The sequence below is a fragment of the Lepidochelys olivacea genome (assembly GCF_965140295.1).
Source record: "Lepidochelys olivacea isolate rLepOli2 genome assembly, chromosome: 4".
NCBI classification, from domain to species: Eukaryota; Metazoa; Chordata; order Testudines; family Cheloniidae; genus Lepidochelys; species Lepidochelys olivacea.
The window spans coordinates 147,855,439-147,876,033 of NC_140414.1; the positions used below are offsets into that span (position 1 = coordinate 147,855,439).

Consider the following 20,595-nt stretch of genomic DNA (forward strand, 5'->3'; position numbering starts at 1 on the left):
TCCCCACTTGCTTTGGGCTACTCGCAGAAAACTAGAGGAAACCTCTATAATTGCAGCACCAGGGACTAAGCCAGGGGTGGGCAAACTTTTTGGCCCCAGGGCTGCATCTGGGAATGGAAATTGTGTGGCGGGCCATGACTGCTCACAAAATTGGGGGTTGGGATGTGGGAGGGGGTGAGGGTGAGGGCTCCAGTTGGGGGATGTGGGCTCTGGGGTGGAGCCAGAAAGGAGGCTTTCAGGGTGTAGGAGGGGGCTCAGACTTGGGTGGGGGTTGGGGTGTGGCTCCATCTGAGGGTGCGGGCTCTGGGGTGGGGTGGGGTTGGGGGTGCTCCGGGCTGGGACCAAGGGGTTTGGAGGGTGGGAGGGGGATCAGGACTGGGGCAGAGGGTTGGGACACGGGAGGGGGTCAGGGGTGCAGGCTCCCGGTGGCGCTTACCTCAAGCAGCTCCCAGAAGCAGCGGCATGTCCCCGCTCCGGCTCCTATGTGGAGGCACGGCCAGGCAGTTCTGCGCCTTGTCTGCAGGCGCCGCCCCTGCAGTTCCCATTGGCTGCAGTTCCCGGCCAATGGGAGCTGCAGAGGTGGAGTTGGGGCCCCATGGCTGCCCCTACATGTAGGAGCCGGAGGGGGGACATGCCACTGCTTCCAGGAGCCACGCGGAGCCACAGCATGTGTGGAGTGGGGCAAGCCCCCGACCGCACTCCCTGGTTGGAGCACTGGAGTGGGGCAAGCCCTAGACCCTGCTCCCCAGCGGGAGCTTGAGAGCTGGATTAAAAGGTCTGAAGGGCCGGATGCAGCCCCGGGGCTGTAGTTTGCCCACCTCTGGACTAAACCCTGCTTGTCTTCCTCACATGCAGTCCATCTCCCCAAATTCATCATCTTTATGAGGTAATAGAACAGCAGGGGAAACTATTAATTAATAAATTATTATGATTGTTGTTATTGTTATTATTATTAATTAATTAATTGGTAGTCCAGAGGCCATTTGTTGCACACAGCGAAGAGGTGCTCCAGCAACTTTGCGATAGGTTTGTGCTAGCTTGCGGTGACTTTGGACTAACCGTTAATCTAAAGAAGAAAATGATTTTGGCACAAGGTGTGTTGACTGCACCAGATGCTTCAATGGGTAACGCCACACTAGAAGTTGGACACAAGTTCTTCTTCCTAGGATCAATTGTATCAAATAACTTGTCTCGATCACTGATGAGCTTAATTCTTGCATTGGAAAGGCAGCTAGCACATTCGGCCAACTGGCCAAGTGTGTGTGTGATAACAGGAAACTAACTCTGAACACCAAAATGTGGGTCTACCAGATGAGTGTTCTGAGCATGCTGCTATATGGTGGTGAGAGATGGACCACCTATAGGAGGCACAACAGAAAGCTAAACTCCATCCACACCTGCTGTCGTCACCATCTTCTAAATATCAAGTTGGAAACCAAACTTCCTGGCAACAAAGAACTTGAGAAAGCAAAACCCCCAAATTTCATCACTAAACACAGATTTCTTCATTGTTGTCTTAATTACTGCTCTGGATGAACGATGGACACTCTCCAAAGGGTCTCCAGTATGGAAAACTTGTGAATGTCCCAAGGACCTGAAAACTTTCAACACTGACCTGGTAAGCTAGGAAGCGAGGGTTAGCAAAAGGCCGTGCTGGAGGGCTGCACTGCACTATGGAATCAAAGAGGCTGGCGAGAGGTGGTTAAGAGAGAGGGGGAAGCAAAGAGAGAGAAGAGGAAAGGGCTCAAGAGCTAGTAAAGCACCCACTTCCTCCTCTGGTCGTGTGCCGTATACCTGCACTATTTGTGGCAAAGATGGTCGCTCGAGAACTGGATTTCCTAGACTCATGATGCTGCAGCACGAGTCACAGTGAATCAACTGGTTGGTGCTTGCACCATCGGCTTTCAAGGCACTCGGTTGCCTATTCCAGAGGGCCCAAGCAGAATTGGGGACCCACTGTGCCAGGTGTGATGCTCGCAGACCAGGTGCCAGCTCATGCGAAGGTCCCCATGCCTCAATGAAACACTGACAAATTCCTGGTTGGAATAAGTCTGGCTCACCTGTGTGTCAGTGTTTTTAAAATAGGTGTTAGAATTATAAGAATGTGTTTGGTGTTTAGATTTTATTGAATACTTGAGTTGCTGCCGGAATTCATCTCTCTTATAGTATCTGTATCCCACATTGTAAAGTACAGAAAAGGGCAACAAAAATGATTGGGGTAAGGAACAGCTTCCATTTGAGGATAGATTAATAAACTGGGACTTCTCAGCTTGGAAAAGAGACGACTAAGGGGGGATATGATTGAGGTCTATAAAATCATGACTGGGATGGAGAAAGTGAATAGGGAAGTGTCATTGACTCCTTCCCATAACACAAGAACTAGGAATCATCAAGTGAAATTAATAGGCAGCAGGTTTAAAACACACAAAAAGAAGGATTTCTTACCACAACACAGTCAACCTGTGGAACTCTTTGCCAGAGGATGTTGTCAAGGCCAAAACTATAACAGAGTTCAAAAAAGAACTAGATAAATTCATGGAGGATAGGTCCATCAATGGCGATTAGCCAGGATGGGCAGGGTTGGTGTCCCTAGCCTCTGTTTGCCAGAAGCTGGGAATGGGCGACAGGGGATGGATTGCTTGATGATCACCTGTTCTGTTCATTCCCTCTGGGGCACCTGGCATTGGCCACTGCCCAAAGACAGGATACTGTAGATGGACCTTTGATTTGACCCAGTATGGCCATTCTTATATTCTTATGTAATATTTGAGTGGTTGTATTGTGAGCCCCTGTGACTGTGTAAATCACCAGACAGGAAAGCGACATTACTTAGTATGAAAGGCTGGTCTCCAGCAGAAGGTGTTATGTCCTGGCCAACAGGGAAGGTCCATTGACACCAGACAGACAATAGTGGGATTTTAAAGAGCACAAAGGACTTAGTTGCTCTGCTATCCCCATCCCCTCTCCGTGAAGACGAGTCATGCAAGTGGATTCCTCCAGTCAGCTGAGTTTGCAGCTCAGAGCACATGGGAAGAGGGGGATAAAAACCCTAACAAGAAGGAACTGGATCTCTACACTGCTTGGAATTGGGGTGGTGGAAGGTTTTCGAGGCATAAGCAAGAGACCCCCAGCTGCTCAGCCTGAGTTAGCCCTAAGGGACATATAGAGCCTTGCTTATTATAGAAGCTTCTCTTACTTTTTGAAACTGAAGATTGCAATTCATGTGTGTGTGTATGTTTACCTGCTTTAACCTTGTAAATAACTCTCTTGTCTCCTCTTCCGATTTAATAAATCTTTAGATAGTTTATTGTAGGATTGGCTACAAGCATTGTCTTTGGTGTGAGATCTGAGGTGCAACTGACCTGGGGTAAGTGACTGGTCCTTTGAGAATGGGAGAAACTTGAATATTGCTGTGATTCTTGGTGTAAATGACCATCTGTCACAAAGGTAGGCTCCTCTGAGTGGCAAGACAGATTGGAGCACCCAAGGGAACTGTCTGTGACTCCATGTTTAGGCCGTTATGGTGCCTAAGGAGCTTACACTTGATAATTGGTTGGTGAAACCTAAGTATAGAACTCACAATCCATTTTGGGTTTGTGCCCTGCTTCCTAACAGCCTGCCCTGAGATTGGTACCCGTTCTCTTGAGGCACTGAAGGCAGCTTGACACCCGGTGCTAAACAGATACATGTGCAGAGTCAGTGCCTTCCCTGGAGAGCTTGCCTTCTAAAGAGTTAAGACAGACAAAGAATCTGGGAGGGAAAGGAATGCAACATACAAACTGCGGGATGAGTTTCAAACACGCTAGGACTGCATGGTTTTGGTTTTGGTTTTAATTATTTTGTCGGGAGGGGTGTGCACCTGCATGTCTTTAAAGAGCTGGCTGAGGAGCTTGAGCCACTGATGCTGATATTTAACACAACTCGGAACACTGGGAAAATTCTAGAGGAGCTGAATAAAGCTGATGTTGTACCAACACGTAACCAGGGTAAATGGGATGATCTGAGTAACTATAGGCCAGTTAGCCAGGCATCGACCCAGGGCAAAATCATGGAAAAGCTGATATTGGATTCAATCAATGAAAAATTAAAGGACGGTTTCCTAATTAATGCCAGTCAACCTGGTTTTATGGAGAATGGGTCCTGTCAAACAAACCTGATATTGTTTTTTTAGGAGATTATAAATTTGGTTGACAAAGAAAACTGCTGCTATAATGTACCTAGACTTCTGTAAGGCAATTCCCGGCGTCCTGTGTGACGTTCTGGTTTTTAAAAATTAGCACTATCCCAGGCCAATGCAGCACATATTGAAGGGTTTAAAGGCGGGCTAACTGCTAGATCTCAAGAAGTAAGTGTAAATGTTAATTGTAAATGTAAATCAACACCCAGAGAGGTGAGATACCAAAGTCTTCTGTTCTTGCCCCAGTACTATTTCTAACAGTGACCTGGAAGAAAACATGAAATCTGTGCTGCTAAAGTTTGCATATGACAGATAGGTGGAGTTGTAAATAACAGAACATGGTGATGGTTTGACAGCACAATCTGGGTTGCTTGGTAGACTGGGTTCATTTGAACAACATGTGTCAATACAGATAAATGCAAGGTCTGACATCTAGGAACCAAGAATACAAGGTTACACTTATAGCGTGGGAGACAGTATCCCGGATTTCAGTGACACTGAAAAATACCTTGAGGTCATGGTGGATAACTGGATAAACATGAGATTGCAGTGTGCTGCTGTAGATAAAAGACCAAATGCAACGCTTTTGGTATAGTATAGTTGAGGAGTATTAAGTAGAAAGTAAATCTCTCTCCTGCTAATGGAACGAAGTGAGTCTCTGAGGCATTGGAAGCGAGCGCAGAGTTCTGTCTGCCCTGAGATTTGCACTTCATAGAAGGATGAAAGTCCATGTGTTTCTCAATTCAATTACTGAATTTAGTCTCCAGATTTGACTCAATCTCTCTTCCTGAGACAGATGAACTTTTCTTGGAAATAACAGAGTAATTTTGCAGAGGAACCATTTTGAAATGCTCTGTTTTGAAATTCATCCTGATAGCCTCACTTTTTGCTGTACCTTTTTTGGAACCAGGAGTTTTGGGTGCAAAGGCTTGGTAGGCCAATCCAGCCTCTCCATGTTGTGCCATAGCCTGCTGCCCTGCTAGGAACAGGTATCAGTCCGCTCGTCTTCCAAGGCGAATGAGCTTGGATTGCTCAGATTTGAAATCAGAGGTTTCCTTCTCCTGGACAGACTTGCCTGAAGAGGCAAAGTGAGCGCTGACTGCCCTAATTTGAAATCAGTTTCCCTTCTCCTGAATACAGTTGGTTTACAGCACCTGATTTGTAATATTGGTGCAACCCCTTTTGGGTTTCCTGAAGACAGGTGACCTCCCTCCACCGCCACAGGGATGTGTCTCTGCACCGCTGTATCCCAGTGTGGGTGGGGATACTGCAGAAGACAAGCAGGTGAGAGGATACAAAAGAAAATAATACAAACAAAACCAGGTGGGTCTGACGGGGGGACAGTTTGACCGTGTGCTTGACTGGTTGTTTGAAAAGTGTGAATAGGGAGTGCTTTGTTCCAGGTGAGCCATGAGTGGGCCTGACTGTTATAAAAAGCCAGTCAGCTGCGAACCAGCTGAGCGGCGAACAGCAGAGAGGCTAACAAAGGGAGTTCACCTGGGGAGAGCCCACTGAGGCTTACATCTTGCCGGCTTCTCTGAGTAGTTACTACAACTCCTGAGGAAGCTCGTAGAAGGAAGGTAATACGGATGGGGAGCGTTCAGATGTTGTGACCTGCACTGGATGTGCCATGTTTGTCTTTCTTCCTCAGGAGAGAAGCGACTTTGTCTGTACAAAGTGCAAGCTGGTCTCCATATTGGAAGAGAAGGTTCAAGGTCTGGAGCAACAGGTATCGACCCTCCGTTGCATAAGAGAAACTGAAGATTTCCTGGACAGACATCAGGATATGCTTCTACGGGCACAGCGTTCTGAAGATTCAGAGCAGGCTGCACTGCGGGGAACCGGAGGACGGTGAAGAAATTTGGCAGCATGTGACCTCCAGAAGAAGAAAGGGGAGCGTCCATGTACCAGCAACGCAGATACAGGTGAGGAACCGTTTTCATGTTCTCTCCACAGGTACCATTGCGGAGAGTGGACTAGATGATACATCTGAGGGAAGGGACCTGAAGGAGACTCTGCCGACTGGAAGGCATGAGATGCCCTGTCCTAGGCATGGGGCTTCCACGACCACCACTCCCAAGAGAAGGAGGCGGGTGGTGGTGGTTGGGGACTCTCTCCTCAGGGGGACTGAGTCATCTATCTGCCGCCCTGACTGGGAAAACCGAGAAGTCTGCTGCTTGCCAGGAGCTAGGATTCACGATGTGATGGAGAGACTGCCGAGATACTCATCAAGCCCTCGGATCACTACCCCTTCCTGCTTCTCCACGTAGGCACCAATGATACTGCCAAGAATGACCTTGAGCGGATCACTGCAGACTATGTGGCTCTGGGAAGAAGGATAAAGGAGTTTGAGGCGCAAGTAGTCTTCTCGTCCATCCTCCCCGTGGAAGGAAAAGGACTGGGTAGGGACCGTCGAATCGTGGAAGTCAACGAATGGCTACGCAGGTGGTGTCGGAGAGAAGGCTTTGGATTCTTTGACCATGGGATGGTGTTCCAAGAGGGAGGAGTGCTAGGCAGAGACGGGCTCCACCTAATGAAGAGAGGGAAGAGCATCTTCGCAAGCAGGCTGGCGAACCTAGTGAGGAGGGCTTTAAACTCGGTTCACCGGGGGAAGGAGACCAAAGCCCTGAGGTAAGTGGGGAAGTGGGATACTGGGAGGAAGCACGAGCAGGAGCGCACGAGAGGGGAGGGCTCCTGCCTCATACTGAGAAAGAGGGACGATCAGCGAGTTATCTCAAGTGCCTATACACAAATGCACGAAGCCTGGGAAACAAGCAGGGAGAACTGGAAGTCCTGGCACAGTCAAGGAATTTTGATGTGATCAGAATAACAGAGACATGGTGGGATAACTCACATGACTGGAGTATGGTCATGGATGGATATAAAATGTTCAGGAAGGACAGGCAGGGCAGAAAAGGGTGGGGAGTCGCACTGTATGTAAGGGGGCAGTATGACTGCTCAGAGCTCCGGTATGAAACTGCAGAAAAACCTGAGTCTCTGGATTAAGTTTAGAAGCGTGAGAAACAAGGGTGATGTTGTGGTGGGAGTCTGCTATAGACCACCGGACCAGGGGGATGAGGTGGATGAGGCTTTCTTCCGGCAACTCACGGAAGTTATTAGATTGCAGGCCCTGGTTCTCATGGGAGACTTCAATCACCCTGATATCTGCTGGAAGAGCAATACAGCGGTGCACAGACAATCCAGGAAGTTTTTGGAAAGTGTAGGGGACAATTTCCTGGTGCAAATGCTGGAGGAACCAACTGGGGCAGAGCTCTTCCGGACTTGCCGCTCACAAACCGGGAAGAATTAGTAGGGGAAGCTAAAGTGGATGGGAACCTGGGGGGCAGTGACCATGAGATGGTCGAGTTCAGGATCCTAACACAAGGAAGAAAGGAAAGCAGCAGAATACGGACCCTGGACTTCAGAAAAGCAGACTTTGACTCCCTCAGGGAACTGATGGGCAGGATCCCCTGGGAGAATAACATGAAGGGGAAAGGAGTCCAGGAGAGCTGGCTGTATTTTAAAGAATCCTTATTGAGGTTACAGGGACAAACCATCCCGATGTGTAGAAAGAATAGTAAATATGGCAGGCGACCAGCTTGGCTTAACAGTGAAATCCTTGCTGATCTTAAACACAAAAAAGAAGCTTACAAGAAGTGGAAGATTGGACAAATGACCAGGGAAGAGTATAAAAATATTGTTCGGGCATGCAGGAGTGAAATCAGGAAGGCCAAATCACACCTGGAACTGCAGCTAGCAAGAGATGTTAAGAGTAACAAGAAGGGTTTCGTCAGGTATGTTAGCAAGAAGAAGAAAGTCAAGGAAAGTGTGGGCCCCTTACTGAATGAGGGAGGCAACCTAGTGACAGAGGATGTGGAAAAAGCTAATGTACTCAATGCTTTTTTTGGCTCTGTCTTCACGAACAAGGTCAGCTCCCAGACTGCTGCACTGGGCAGCACAGCATGGGGAGGAGGTGACCAGCCCTCTGTGGAGAAAGAGGTGGTTCGGGACTATTTAGAAAAGCTGGATGAGCACAAGTCCATTGGGCCGGATGCGCTGCATCCGAGAGTGCTAAAGGAGTTGGCGGATGTGATTGCAGAGCCATTGGCCATTATCTTTGAAAACTCATGGCGATCGGGGGAGGTCCCAGATGACTGGTAAAAGGCTAATGTAGTGCCCATCTTTAAAAAAGGGAAGAAGGAGGATCCTGGGAACTACAGGCCAGTCAGCCTCACCTCAGTCCCTGGAAAAATCATGGAGCAGGTCCTCAAGGAATCAATTCTGAAGCACTTAGAGGAGAGGAAAGTGATCAGGAACAGTCAGCATGGATTCACCAAGGGCAAGTCATGCCTGACTAATCTAATTGCCTTCTATGATGAGATAACTGGCTCTGTGAATGAGGGGAAAGCAGTGGATGTGTTGTTCCTTGACTTTAGCAAAGCTTTTGACAAGGTCTCCCACAGTATTCTTGCCAGCAAATTAAAGAAGTATGGGCTGGATGAATGGACTATAAGGTGGATAGAAAGTTGGCTAGATTCTCGGGCTCAATGGGTAGTGATCAATGGCTCCATGTCTAGTTGGCAGCCGGTATCAAGTGGAGTGCCCCAAGGGTCGGTCCTTGGGCCGGTTTTGCTCAATATCTTCATTAATGATCTGGAGGACGGAGTGGATTGCACCCTCAGGAAGTTTGCAGATGACACTAAACTGGGAGGAGTGGTAGATACGCTGGAGGGCAGGGATAAGATACAGAGGGCCCTAGACAAATTAGAGCATTGGGCCAAAAGAAATTTGAGGAGGTTCAACAAGGACAAGTGCAGAGTCCTGCACTTAGGACGGAAGAATCCAATGCACCGCCACAGATTTGGGACCGAATGGCTAGGCAGCAGTTCTGCAGAAAAGGACCTAGGGGTGACAGTGGACGAGAAGCTGGATATGAGTCAGCAGTGTGCCCTTGTTGCCAAGAAGGCCAATGGCATTTTGGGATGTATAAGTAGGGGCATTGTCAGCAGATCGAGGGACATGATCGTTCCCCTCTATTCGACATTGGTGAGGCCTCATCTGGAGTACTGTGTCCAGTTTTGGGCCCCACACGACAAGAAGGATGTGGAAAAATTGGAAAACGTCCAGCAGAGGGCAACAAAAATGATTAGGGGACTGGAACACATGACTTATGAGGAGAGGCTAAGGGAACTGGGATTGTTTAGTCTGTGGAAGAGAAGAACGAGGGGGGATTTGATATCTGCTTTCAACTCCCTGAAAGGGGGTTCCAAAGAGGATGGATCTAGACTGTTCTCAGTGGTAGCAGATGACAGAATGAGGAGTAATGGTCTCAAGTTGCAGTGGGGGAGGTTTAGGTTGGATATTAGGAAAAACTTTTTCACTAGAAGGGTGGTGAAGCACTGGAATGGGTTACCTAGGGAGGTGGTGGAATCTCCTTCCTTAGAAGTTTTTGAGGTCAGGCTTGACAAAGCCCTGGCTGGGATGATTTAGTTGGGGTTGGTCCTACTTTGAGCAGGGGGTTGGACGAGATGACCTCCTGAGGTCCCTTCCAACCCTGATATTCTATGATTCTATGACTAGAGGCTGACTACCCTCGAGATGGCAGGACACGGTTGCAGGGTCGTGACCAGGCTGACGGATTCTCTGTAACTTGAAGTCTTTAAATCATGATTTGAGGACTTCAGTGAGTCAGCCAGAAGTTCTGGATCTATTACAGGAGGGGGTGGGTGAAGTTCTGTGGCCTCCACTGTGCCGGAGGTCAGACTAGATGATTGTGATGGTCCCTTCTGGCCTTAGAGTCGATGAGTCCTGAGGAACAAGCCATGGACAGGAAGGAAGGGCAATGCTGTACTGCTCCCCGGGGCTGCAAAGATGCTCTGGGATGAGAAGGTGGCTCACTTTTGGGGTTTCCTTCTAGCTAAACAACTCCAGTCCCCAGCAACGCTGAACTGCACACTCCACACCCCCAACACCCTCTCTCCCCCCTCCCTCTCTCTCATATAACACATCAGACATAGTCCTCTTTTGAACATCTATAGTAAACACGTACTGAGGAATGCCTCTGATTCCTCAGAACCAATTTCCAAGAAAACCCAGCGGAACTGCTCACATCCCCCAGCTACTTCCTTGTTCCAGTACAACAGGAGGCAGTTCCTTGTATAGCGGAGCCACAAGCTGCCAGTCTCCGATCACTTGTGACTCCATTTTCCCCGCCTTGCCCTAGCCCTTTTTTAACAGCAAGAGGCCCTGGAAGGGACGAGGAGAGGGGTGAGTGAAGGCCCAGGTTGTCAGAATGTTACAGCATCCCTGGAAAGGGAAACAAATGGCTACTAGCCAGGCTGGGCAGGGATGGTGTCTCTAACCTCTGTCTGCCAGAAGCTGGGAATGGGCGACAGGGGATGGATCACTTGGTGATTCCCTGTTCTGTTCATTCCCTCCGGGGCGCCCGGCATTGGCCACAGTCGGCAGACAGGACACTGGGCTAGATGGACCCTTGGTCTGACCCAATCTGGCCGTTCTTATGTTCTTAAACAGTGTTTGGCATGAATTTGTCTGTACAAATGATACAGGCTTGAAATCTGCGGGTTTGGGCACTGGCTGCGGCTGGCATCCCGGGTGCCCTGCAGGCACTCAGGAGGAAGTTGAGTTGTGTGGGCGGTGGAAGGGAGGAAGCTGAGGTTGCGAAGGGGAAGTGATGGGTGGGGTGTTGAATATCAGCTGGTTATTTACCTTCTAGCGCTGCATTGTGTGCTGTGTAGCAGCTTCGGGAGGGATTGTCAGGGGGGTATGCGAAAGCAGAAGGATGGCCTGGGGGGTGGGGGCCACAGTTTAGGAGGTGACCCAGGTTCAACTCCCTACACTTCTGCAGCTGTCATTTGGGACACTGAGCACGTCATCTAGGCCCAGATTTTTACAGGGATGGAGCTGTTGCTCCGTTCCATGGTCCAAGGCCTAAGGGACTTGCTATGCCTCAGTTTCAAAAGTGACTTAGGCTCCAAGCTCTACTGGCTTCCAATGAGACTTAGCCTCTGAGATGCCTAAATCACTTTTGAAAATGGTACGTAGCCAACTAAGTCACCTAGAGCCAGATTTGTAAAGGTAACTAGGCTCCCAAAAATCCAAAGCTAGGGGATTTTCCAAAGCGCCTTGCTGGCACTGAAATCAGTGGGACTCGGGCACTTCGAAAAGCCCGACCCGACCAGGGGCCAAAATGCATCTGCAGGCACCCAGATATGGTTAAAAATGTGGCCCTTGTGAGGTGCCTCAGTCCCAATCTGTGCAATGGGGGTGGTAGCACTCCCGCTGTACCGGGGTGCGGGAGGCTAACGAGGTGGCGAGGGGCTGCGACAGGAAAGTAATGGGACCGCTCTGCTGGTGGCCTTGCCCTGAGATCAGTGACGTGAAGCCATAGTACATCTAAGGCAGTGGGGACTGTGGCCCTGTAGCCAAGAACGAATGAAGAGGTATGGGTGGTGCTAGGAAACGTCACTGCAGGGCACTGTTCTGTGCTTGTCCCTCGGACACAATGGGAGCAGGGCACTCGGACCTCCATGCTCCGGATCCGGTGACTCATTTCTCTCAGGCAGCTTCCAGCCGCACCGGGTCAGAGGAGAAAGCCAGTCAGCACATTGCTGTGGATGAGGTTCTCACTTCGCCTGCCAGAGAAATGCAGCTACGTCTGGGGTGCAGCATGCAGTTGCTTAGCAGTGCACAATGCAGCACTGCACACCAGTTTAGGACAGGAAGTGAAGAATGTCATATTCCATTGAAACTGGGGCAGGGGGCAGGAGAGAACGTAAGACAGGCTGTAGGGCAGGCTACTAAACCAGAGGCCTCTTCTCCTGTGAAAAGCATCCTGCATGCTTTATTATTATTTGTATTTCTGTAAAGCCTTGGAGCCCTAGTCATGGAGCAGGACCTCACTGTGCAAGGGGCTGTACAAACACAGGACAAGAGGATGGTCCCTGTCCCAAGAGGCTTACACTCTCAGTGTAAGGCAAGAGACAACAGACGGGTACAGACAGATGGGGGTGCAAGAGAACAATGCAACAGTATTGCTTAGCATGACAGGCAGGGACCTCAAATGACAAAATGACACCTCCAAGCATGGCTGGTGCATGAACCACCCCATCGGGGAGGCTAGCCCAATGGCCCCATCCCTTCCACCCAAGACCCCGTCCCTCCTTGCCCTCCGGAGCCCCAAGCTCCTCCCCACCTCCCCCGGCGGCTGAAGGAGCCCAGCCTGCCCGCCCCAGACACCCCAAACCCCAGGCTGCTGGCCGGCCCCACCACCGCTGCGCCGACCACCCCAACCTCCGGGCCGGCCTGAGCTGCCCCGGGCTGATGGCTGGCTCAAACCCTGGCCCGACACATGGGCTACCAGCCAGCCCGAGCTGCCCCTTGCCATCCCGGTCCCTGGCTGCCAGCCCACCCCCCAGGCCTCCAGCCGGACCAAGCTCCAAGCTCCAGGCCACCAGCTGGAGCTGACCCCCACCACCTTCAGGGAAATGAGAGCAGGGCTTCGGGGCCGAGCGTGGGCATGAGCATGGCCTGGGTTAGGGGAGGCTTAGCCTCCCCTGGCCTATGATACCAGCCGCCCATGCCTCTAAGTGCTCCATAGCACCTCGCTGGGTCGCTGAGTCCATCCCGACTCTCAGAAGGGAATGTCACAATCTGACTCAGCAACCCCCACCACTCCGAGCTGCACCACAGGGTCCCTGGACGCCTCCCACGGGGACACCGTCCCGGCTCAACCCCGCTTCATTGCCAGCAGTCTCTGGCGCTTCTCCGTATGCGCTTCTCCTGTTGACCAGACCCAAGTGGGAGGGTGGCTTTGGCTTCCAGAACCCGGCTGCGATCGGAGCTTGGATGAGCAGAAGCTGGCTAAGGCTCCATCTGGAAAGGTCAGAGGTGATGCTGCTGATTTGCTGTGGGAAAGACCTAGAGAGTCAAATTCATTGGGCCCCTAAGTCACGTAGGGTGCGGCTGCAATGGAGCTGGACCTGTGCGTCCCAGCTCAAGGGGACGTACCCGCACTAGGTCTGATTCGGCTACAGCGCGGAAACCACCAGGGCGACCCGTGAACAAGAGGGACGGCTCGCTGCCCTGAGTATGTACCTAGGGGCCCGGGCGGGATTTGAGGCCGCTAGCCCATCCTGCTCCTTGCACTGCTGAGCCTCCCTGTCTATTTTTAGCATGCTAGCTCCACCACACGCAGGGAACTCAACTGACACACTGGTGAGAGGGCCGCCCCGGTGCCCGGTGGACATAGCGATACGGATGGTCTGGGACTACATTAAAACCCACCGGTGGCGGAGAAGGTTTGGGGCTAGGGTCAGAACTGAATGCTGAGTTCAGCCTAGGGCCTGGCCTCAGATTTAGATCGCAGCACAGAATCTCTGCGCCTGGAGCTGCATTCGGCTTTGATCACCCCTGTGGGTGGGGCTGCTGCATGTCCTTTTTATTTGATTCCCCTGCTTGTTCCAGCAGTCGGGTTCTTGACGTCCAGACAAGAATCGTGAGTGTTTGACTAGCCCAGGCTTCCAGGTAGCTACAAACACAAGTTAAATTTCCCATGGAAATCCATGGTTAAGAGGGAATATGTTGCAAAAATTCCCATCATTCATATATATATATAACACCTCCTAAAGGCTTCATGAAAGTCAAGTCACCTTCTGTTCCCAGCTCTGCCACTGACTTGCTGGTTTCAGAGTAGCAGCCGTGTTAGTCTGTATTCGCAAAAAGAAAAGGAGGACTTGTGGCACCTTAGAGACAAACCAATTTATTTGAGCATGAGCTTTCGTGAGCTACAGCTCACTTCCTCAGATGCATATCGTGGAAACTGCAGCAGGCTTTATATATACACAGAGAATATGAAACAATACCTATTCCCACCCCACTGTCCTGCTGGTAATAGCTTATCTAAAGTGATTTCCAGCACAAATCCAGGTTTTCTCACCCTCCACCCCCCCACACAAATTCACTCTCCTGCTGGTGATAGCCCATCCAAAGTGACAACTCTTTACACAATGTGCATGACAATCAAGTTGGGCTATTTCCTGCACAAATCCAGGTTTTCTCACATCCCCCCCACCCCCATACACACACAAACTCACTCTCCTGCTGGTAATAGCTCATCCAAACTGACCACTCTTCAAGTTAAAATCCAAGTTAAACCAGAACATCTGGGGGGGGGTAGGAAAAAACAAGAGGAAACAGGCTACCTTGCATAATGACTTAGCCACTCCAAGTCTCTATTTAAGCCTAAATTAATAGTATCCAATTTGCAAATGAATTCCAATTCAGCAGTTTCTCGCTGGAGTCTGGATTTGAAGTTTTTTTGTTTTAAGATAGCGACCTTCATGTCTGTGATCGCGTGACCAGAGAGATTGAAGTGTTCTCCGACTGGTTTATGAATGTTACAATTCTTGACATCTGATTTGTGTCCATTTATTCTTTTACGTAGAGACTGTCCAGTTTGACCAATGTACATGGCAGAGGGGCATTGCTGGCACATGATGGCATATATCACATTGGTGGATGTGCAGGTGAACGAGCCTCTGATAGTGTGGCTGATGTTATTAGGCCCTGTGATGGTGTCCCCTGAATAGATATGTGGGCACAGTTGGCAACGGGCTTTGTTGCAAGGATAAGTTCCTGGGTTAGTGGTTCTGTTGTGTGGTATGTGGTTGTTGGTGAGTATTTGCTTCAGGTTGCGGGGCTGTCTGTAGGCAAGGACTGGCCTGTCTCCCAAGATTTGTGAGAGTGTTGGGTCATCCTTTAGGATAGGTTGTAGATCCTTAATAATGCGTTGGAGGGGTTTTAGTTGGGGGCTGAAGGTGACGGCTAGTGGCGTTCTGTTATTTTCTTTGTTAGGCCTGTCCTGTAGTAGGTAACTTCTGGGAACTCTTCTGGCTCTATCAATCTGTTTCTTTACTTCTGCAGGTGGGTATTGTAGTTGTAAGAAAGCTTGACAGAGATCTTGTAGGTGTTTGTCTCTGTCTGAGGGGTTGGAGCAAATGCGGTTGTATCGCAGAGCTTGGCTGTAGACGATGGATTGTGTGGTGTGGTCAGGGTGAAAGCTGGAGGCATGCAGGTAGGAATAGCGGTCAGTAGGTTTCCGGTATAGGGTGGTGTTTATGTGACCATTGTTTATTAGCACTGTAGTGTCCAGGAAGTGGATCTCTTGTGTGGACTGGACCAGGCTGAGGTTGATGGTGGTATGGAAATTGTTGAAACCATGGTGGAAACCATGATTTCAACAATTTCCATACCACCATCAACCTCAGCCTGGTCCAGTCCACACAAGAGATCCACTTCCTGGACACTACAGTGCTAATAAACAATGGTCACATAAACACCACCCTATACCGGAAACCTACTGACCGCTATTCCTACCTGCATGCCTCCAGCTTTCACCCTGACCACACCACACAATCCATCGTCTACAGCCAAGCTCTGCGATACAACCGCATTTGCTCCAACCCCTCAGACAGAGACAAACACCTACAAGATCTCTGTCAAGCTTTCTTACAACTACAATACCCACCTGCAGAAGTAAAGAAACAGATTGATAGAGCCAGAAGAGTTCCCAGAAGTTACCTACTACAGGACAGGCCTAACAAAGAAAATAACAGAACGCCACTAGCCGTCACCTTCAGCCCCCAACTAAAACCCCTCCAACGCATTATTAAGGATCTACAACCTATCCTAAAGGATGACCCAACACTCTCACAAATCTTGGGAGACAGGCCAGTCCTTGCCTACAGACAGCCCCGCAACCTGAAGCAAATACTCACCAACAACCACATACCACACAACAGAACCACTAACCCAGGAACTTATCCTTGCAACAAAGCCCGTTGCCAACTGTGCCCACATATCTATTCAGGGGACACCATCACAGGGCCTAATAACATCAGCCACACTATCAGAGGCTCGTTCACCTGCACATCCACCAATGTGATATATGCCATCATGTGCCAGCAATGCCCCTCTGCCATGTACATTGGTCAAACTGGACAGTCTCTACGTAAAAGAATAAATGGACACAAATCAGATGTCAAGAATTGTAACATTCATAAACCAGTCGGAGAACACTTCAATCTCTCTGGTCACGCGATCACAGACATGAAGGTCGCTATCTTAAAACAAAAAAACTTCAAATCCAGACTCCAGCGAGAAACTGCTGAATTGGAATTCATTTGCAAATTGGATACTATTAATTTAGGCTTAAATAGAGACTTGGAGTGGCTAAGTCATTATGCAAGGTAGCCTGTTTCCTCTTGTTTTTTCCTACCCCCCCCCCCAGATGTTCTGGTTTAACTTGGATTTTAACTTGAAGAGTGGTCAGTTTGGATGAGCTATTACCAGCAGGAGAGTGAGTTTGTGTGTGTATGGGGGTGGGGGGATGTGAGAACCTGGATTTATACAGGAAATAGCCCAGCTTGATTGTCATGCACATTGTGTAAAGAGTTGTCACTTTGGATGGGCTATCACCAGCAGGAGAGTGAATTTGTGTGGGGGGGTGGAGGGTGAGAAAACCTGGATTTGTGCTGGAAATCACTTTAGATAAGCTATTACCAGCAGGACAGTGGGGTGGGAATAGGTATTGTTTCATATTCTCTGTGTATATATAAAGCCTGCTGCAGTTTCCACGATATGCATCTGAGGAAGTGAGCTGTAGCTCACGAAAGCTTATGCTCTAATAAATTGGTTAGTCTCTAAGGTGCCACAAGTCCTCCTTGACTTGCTGGGTAACCTTGGGCAAGTCACTGTCCTGCTGTGTGCCTCATTTTCCCCAAATGGGGGTGATGGTACTGACCTCTTTTATGAAGTGCTTTGAGATCTGCTTAGGAAAAGCGCTATAGGAGAGCCGGGTATTATTATTCTTCTGCTTTCCACTGAGCAGGGAACGAGGCAGCAGATACAGCAGTATGGAATAGCACAGCAGACCACTAGGTGACGCTAGGCCCTCAGCCATATGTAAACTGCTTGCCCAACTGCTCAAGGAAAATCCCGTTCAAGGCTGGTGGAGCAGGTAAACACACTTTAATAACACGTGGCAGAAGAGTAACTCGCAGCATGGGCAATGGAGAACAGAGATCTGCCCAGGGAGCTGAACCCAGATAGATCTGCTCTGCAAAATGGACATGAAGGGTCAGGTTTGGCTCTCAGAGACACCCGGCTACATCCCAGTCACTGAAATCAGTGGAGCGGCTCCAGATTTGCAGCAGCGTGTCTGATCTGTACCAGGCCAGTGTACCTCCATTGGTAGCCCTGGATTTGCATTTGTGTAACTGAAGATCTGAACTGGGTCCAGCCACTTCCATTGGTGCCAGGCCCTGCCCGACACCCCTATTCTGTCCTAACAGGGCAGTGTCCTCTGCCACCCTCGCTGAGCTCGGCCCGAGGAGCGTTTGCATGCCATTAGCTGCATGATCAACACAAGAGCCCTCCCCAACGCACCGACATCCAGACAAAATCATCATTAGCGGAGTGCGAACGGCTGGCATATCCCAGAAACTAATTAGCCACTATAAATAAAGCCATTATCACTGCCAGTCTGTAGGCATAAAGGGGCTATTTCTCCACTTTGATCATGCCCCGATGAGAGTCCTACCTGAGAATTAAATCCCAGAAGGGGGCAGGAGGCAGATACAGTTGTTACCGTTATTATTAAAGGGTAAAATTGTTATATTTGGCTCTACACCTGCTTAATTATATAGAACCTCTACTGAATTGCATGCTGCACAGCCGGCGAACCTGTCGCATCCCTTGCCGTGCGCACCCTCCTGTCTGGTTTTTCTACAGCACTCGTCAGCAGAGGAGCTGAGCTTTGAGACCCTCTGATGAAAGGTGCTAGGGAAGCTCAAATATCAATTCACACAATTAGTAATGGTTGGTTTCAGAGGAGCAGCCGTGTTAGTCTGTATCCGCAAAAAGAACAGGAGTACTTGTGGCACCTTAGAGACTAACCAATTTATTAGAGCATAAGCTTTCGTGAGCTACAACTTACTTCATCGGAGTGCTAAGAATACGGCCTGTTAAGAATATAGATTGTGGGTCTCTTGCTCGCGCAAAGGCAGTTTGTTTCTCTCATATTATTTCCACCAGCAAGAATTGCTCTGTGACCAGGGCCGTGCTTAGGCGTACGCAGCATACCGGGCTGCGTAGGGCACCAAAAAATTTGGGGCACCCCTGGGTCTTCATGTCCACCCTCTCCCCTTCTTCCTATCCCTCTTCTGACCCTTCCTGCAGGCTTCCATCACAGCTGGCTGGTGCAGCCTGGCGAGTCTTCCTCCGGAGGGGATCTAGTAACTTACAAGTGAAAAAGCCTCCAGCCTGCCAGCCCTATTAGCACAACACTGACACTGGTAAAGAGCCATTCACTGGTAATGAAGCCACTTAACAGGCATTTGCCAACCCCCAGGTATAGACGGTCAGTTTCTGAACGTACTGACAAAAGCGGTTGTGCGTTACTGTGGTGCTTGGACATAGAGTTTTGGAAATAAATCCTTCAAAAGACCACCCCCATCTAAAATACACATTTTCATTTGAATTACGATAGTACAAAAAACTTGCTTCCAAAGTCTTCCTGTCCTTTCTGTCCATCCCTTTCTCCCTTCACCCCGCTCTTGAAGACAGCCCTTAAAGGGACAACACCCGTTTCCTGCCAGATAGCTGGACAAACGAGTTTCCCTTTCTTTACTTCTGACTATTTGATGAACTAGTTTTAAGAGAACCCTCCAGCAAAATCAGTAATTAGCAAGATATAAAATCCTTTGTTATGCCTAAAATCTTTGGAAACATATTTTTAAAGGTTTCAGAGGAGCAGCCGTGTTAGTCTGTGTTCGCAAAAAGAAAAGGAGGACTTGTGGCACCTTAGAGACTAACCAATTTCTTTGAGCATGAGCTTTCGTGAGCTACAGCTCACTTCATTGGATGCATTCAGTGGAAAATATAGTGGGGAAATTCAAAGTTGGTGAAATTTCATAAACATGTCTCTTGTTATGGAGATCACACAAAGCAAATGAGTGTTCCCTTTTTCAAAAAGCAGGGAACATTGTTATGAACACACTAAACCTCTGTGACTGATTCATTTTAAATAATGTCTTTGTTTCAGTGAGTTAGATATGTAGTCATCTGGAATGATTCCTTTCTGAAGGCTTAAGAGTACATTTAAAATAGAAAATCAGCTTAAAAATACTAATTAAGAAAACGTAAAACAGAGAAGATGTGCCTCGTGTATCCCATGACATTTCATGTTGGATTCAGCAGGGCAGCTGACTCGCCCTTACCACAGAGTTTTTGCAAATCTAACAAATTTCAGGGTATATCAAAATACCGGTGACCGACATTTTTTATTCCTAAATTTTGTGCTTTTAATTAGGTACCTTCTGTGTGTCTAGTCTTCACCTTCCGGCGTGCCATGGAAAACATGCTCCATTGTCTTTTGAAAAAAACACTCTCCTGCAATTTCTTTCTAATGTCCTTTGCTTCATTTGGGTTCAGGGATTTGCCTGGAAGGGGGTGAGCAGGGAGGGGGAGGGAAGAGAGGAGGGAGACAGTGGGGAGAGGGCGGGGCCTGGGCAGAGTGGGGGCGGGGCCTGGGGCAGAGCGGGGTGGAATATGGGCGGGGCCACAGGCAGAAGAGAAGGGCTGGGGACCGGGCGTCCCCAGCCGGCAGCTTCACCCAGTGCCCGGGACAGCAGGTAAGAGCGGGTCGGCTCCCGCACACCCAGTGCACGCTGCAGCCTCCTTAAGCAGGGGCTGTATTCACAGAGCCGAATGCTCCAGCACCGTGCGCTCTGCGTGAGGGAGAGGGTACGGGGGTCTCTGCGGGGAACTGAGACTGTGCGCCGGTCTGAGGCTCGGTACCCCCTTGCTGCCTCGTCCTCCCCCCAGGCCGCGAGCCGGGCTGCTGTCAGGCACAGGGGCACCAGTTTGATAATACTGCGCAGGGCTCCATAAACCCGAAGGATGGCCCTGTCTGCGACTCTATGTAATGCTCTGGATGGACTTCTTAACCCAGACCGATCCATGGTTATCTCGGAGGTCCTGCCGTACTGGTTGCCATTTTTATTTGTCATCATTTTATGGACAAGCTTAATAACATCAGAGCTGCTTGTGCAGCCAGGCAGTCCCCCGCCTGCTCTCTGGCCGGTCCTGAGCATTACGTACCCTCTGAGGACAGGAAAGAGCTGCATTCTGTCTCTGAGAGCCAATGGAGCCCTTACGGAGGCTGCAGGTGTGTCACCTGAGCCATGGTGGAGGGCGGCATTGAGGCTGCAGAGCAGAGCCCGCTCCCGCCCCGCCCCACAATACCCACTCCCAATCCCACCTGCTCCCGCACCGTTTCTTGATTTTTTATCCCACTCCTGCTATTATGCCAGCAGGTCCTGTGGGACCTGTGGAAT

General features: G+C 49.6%; 1 protein-coding gene across 1 annotated transcript in view; it reads right to left on the reverse strand.

The window, feature by feature from the left end:
* The window catches only part of LOC311520207 (C-type lectin domain family 4 member F-like), a 49,956-nt gene that overhangs the window by 16,843 nt on the left and 12,518 nt on the right, over window positions 1-20,595 (reverse strand). The window lies entirely within an intron of this gene.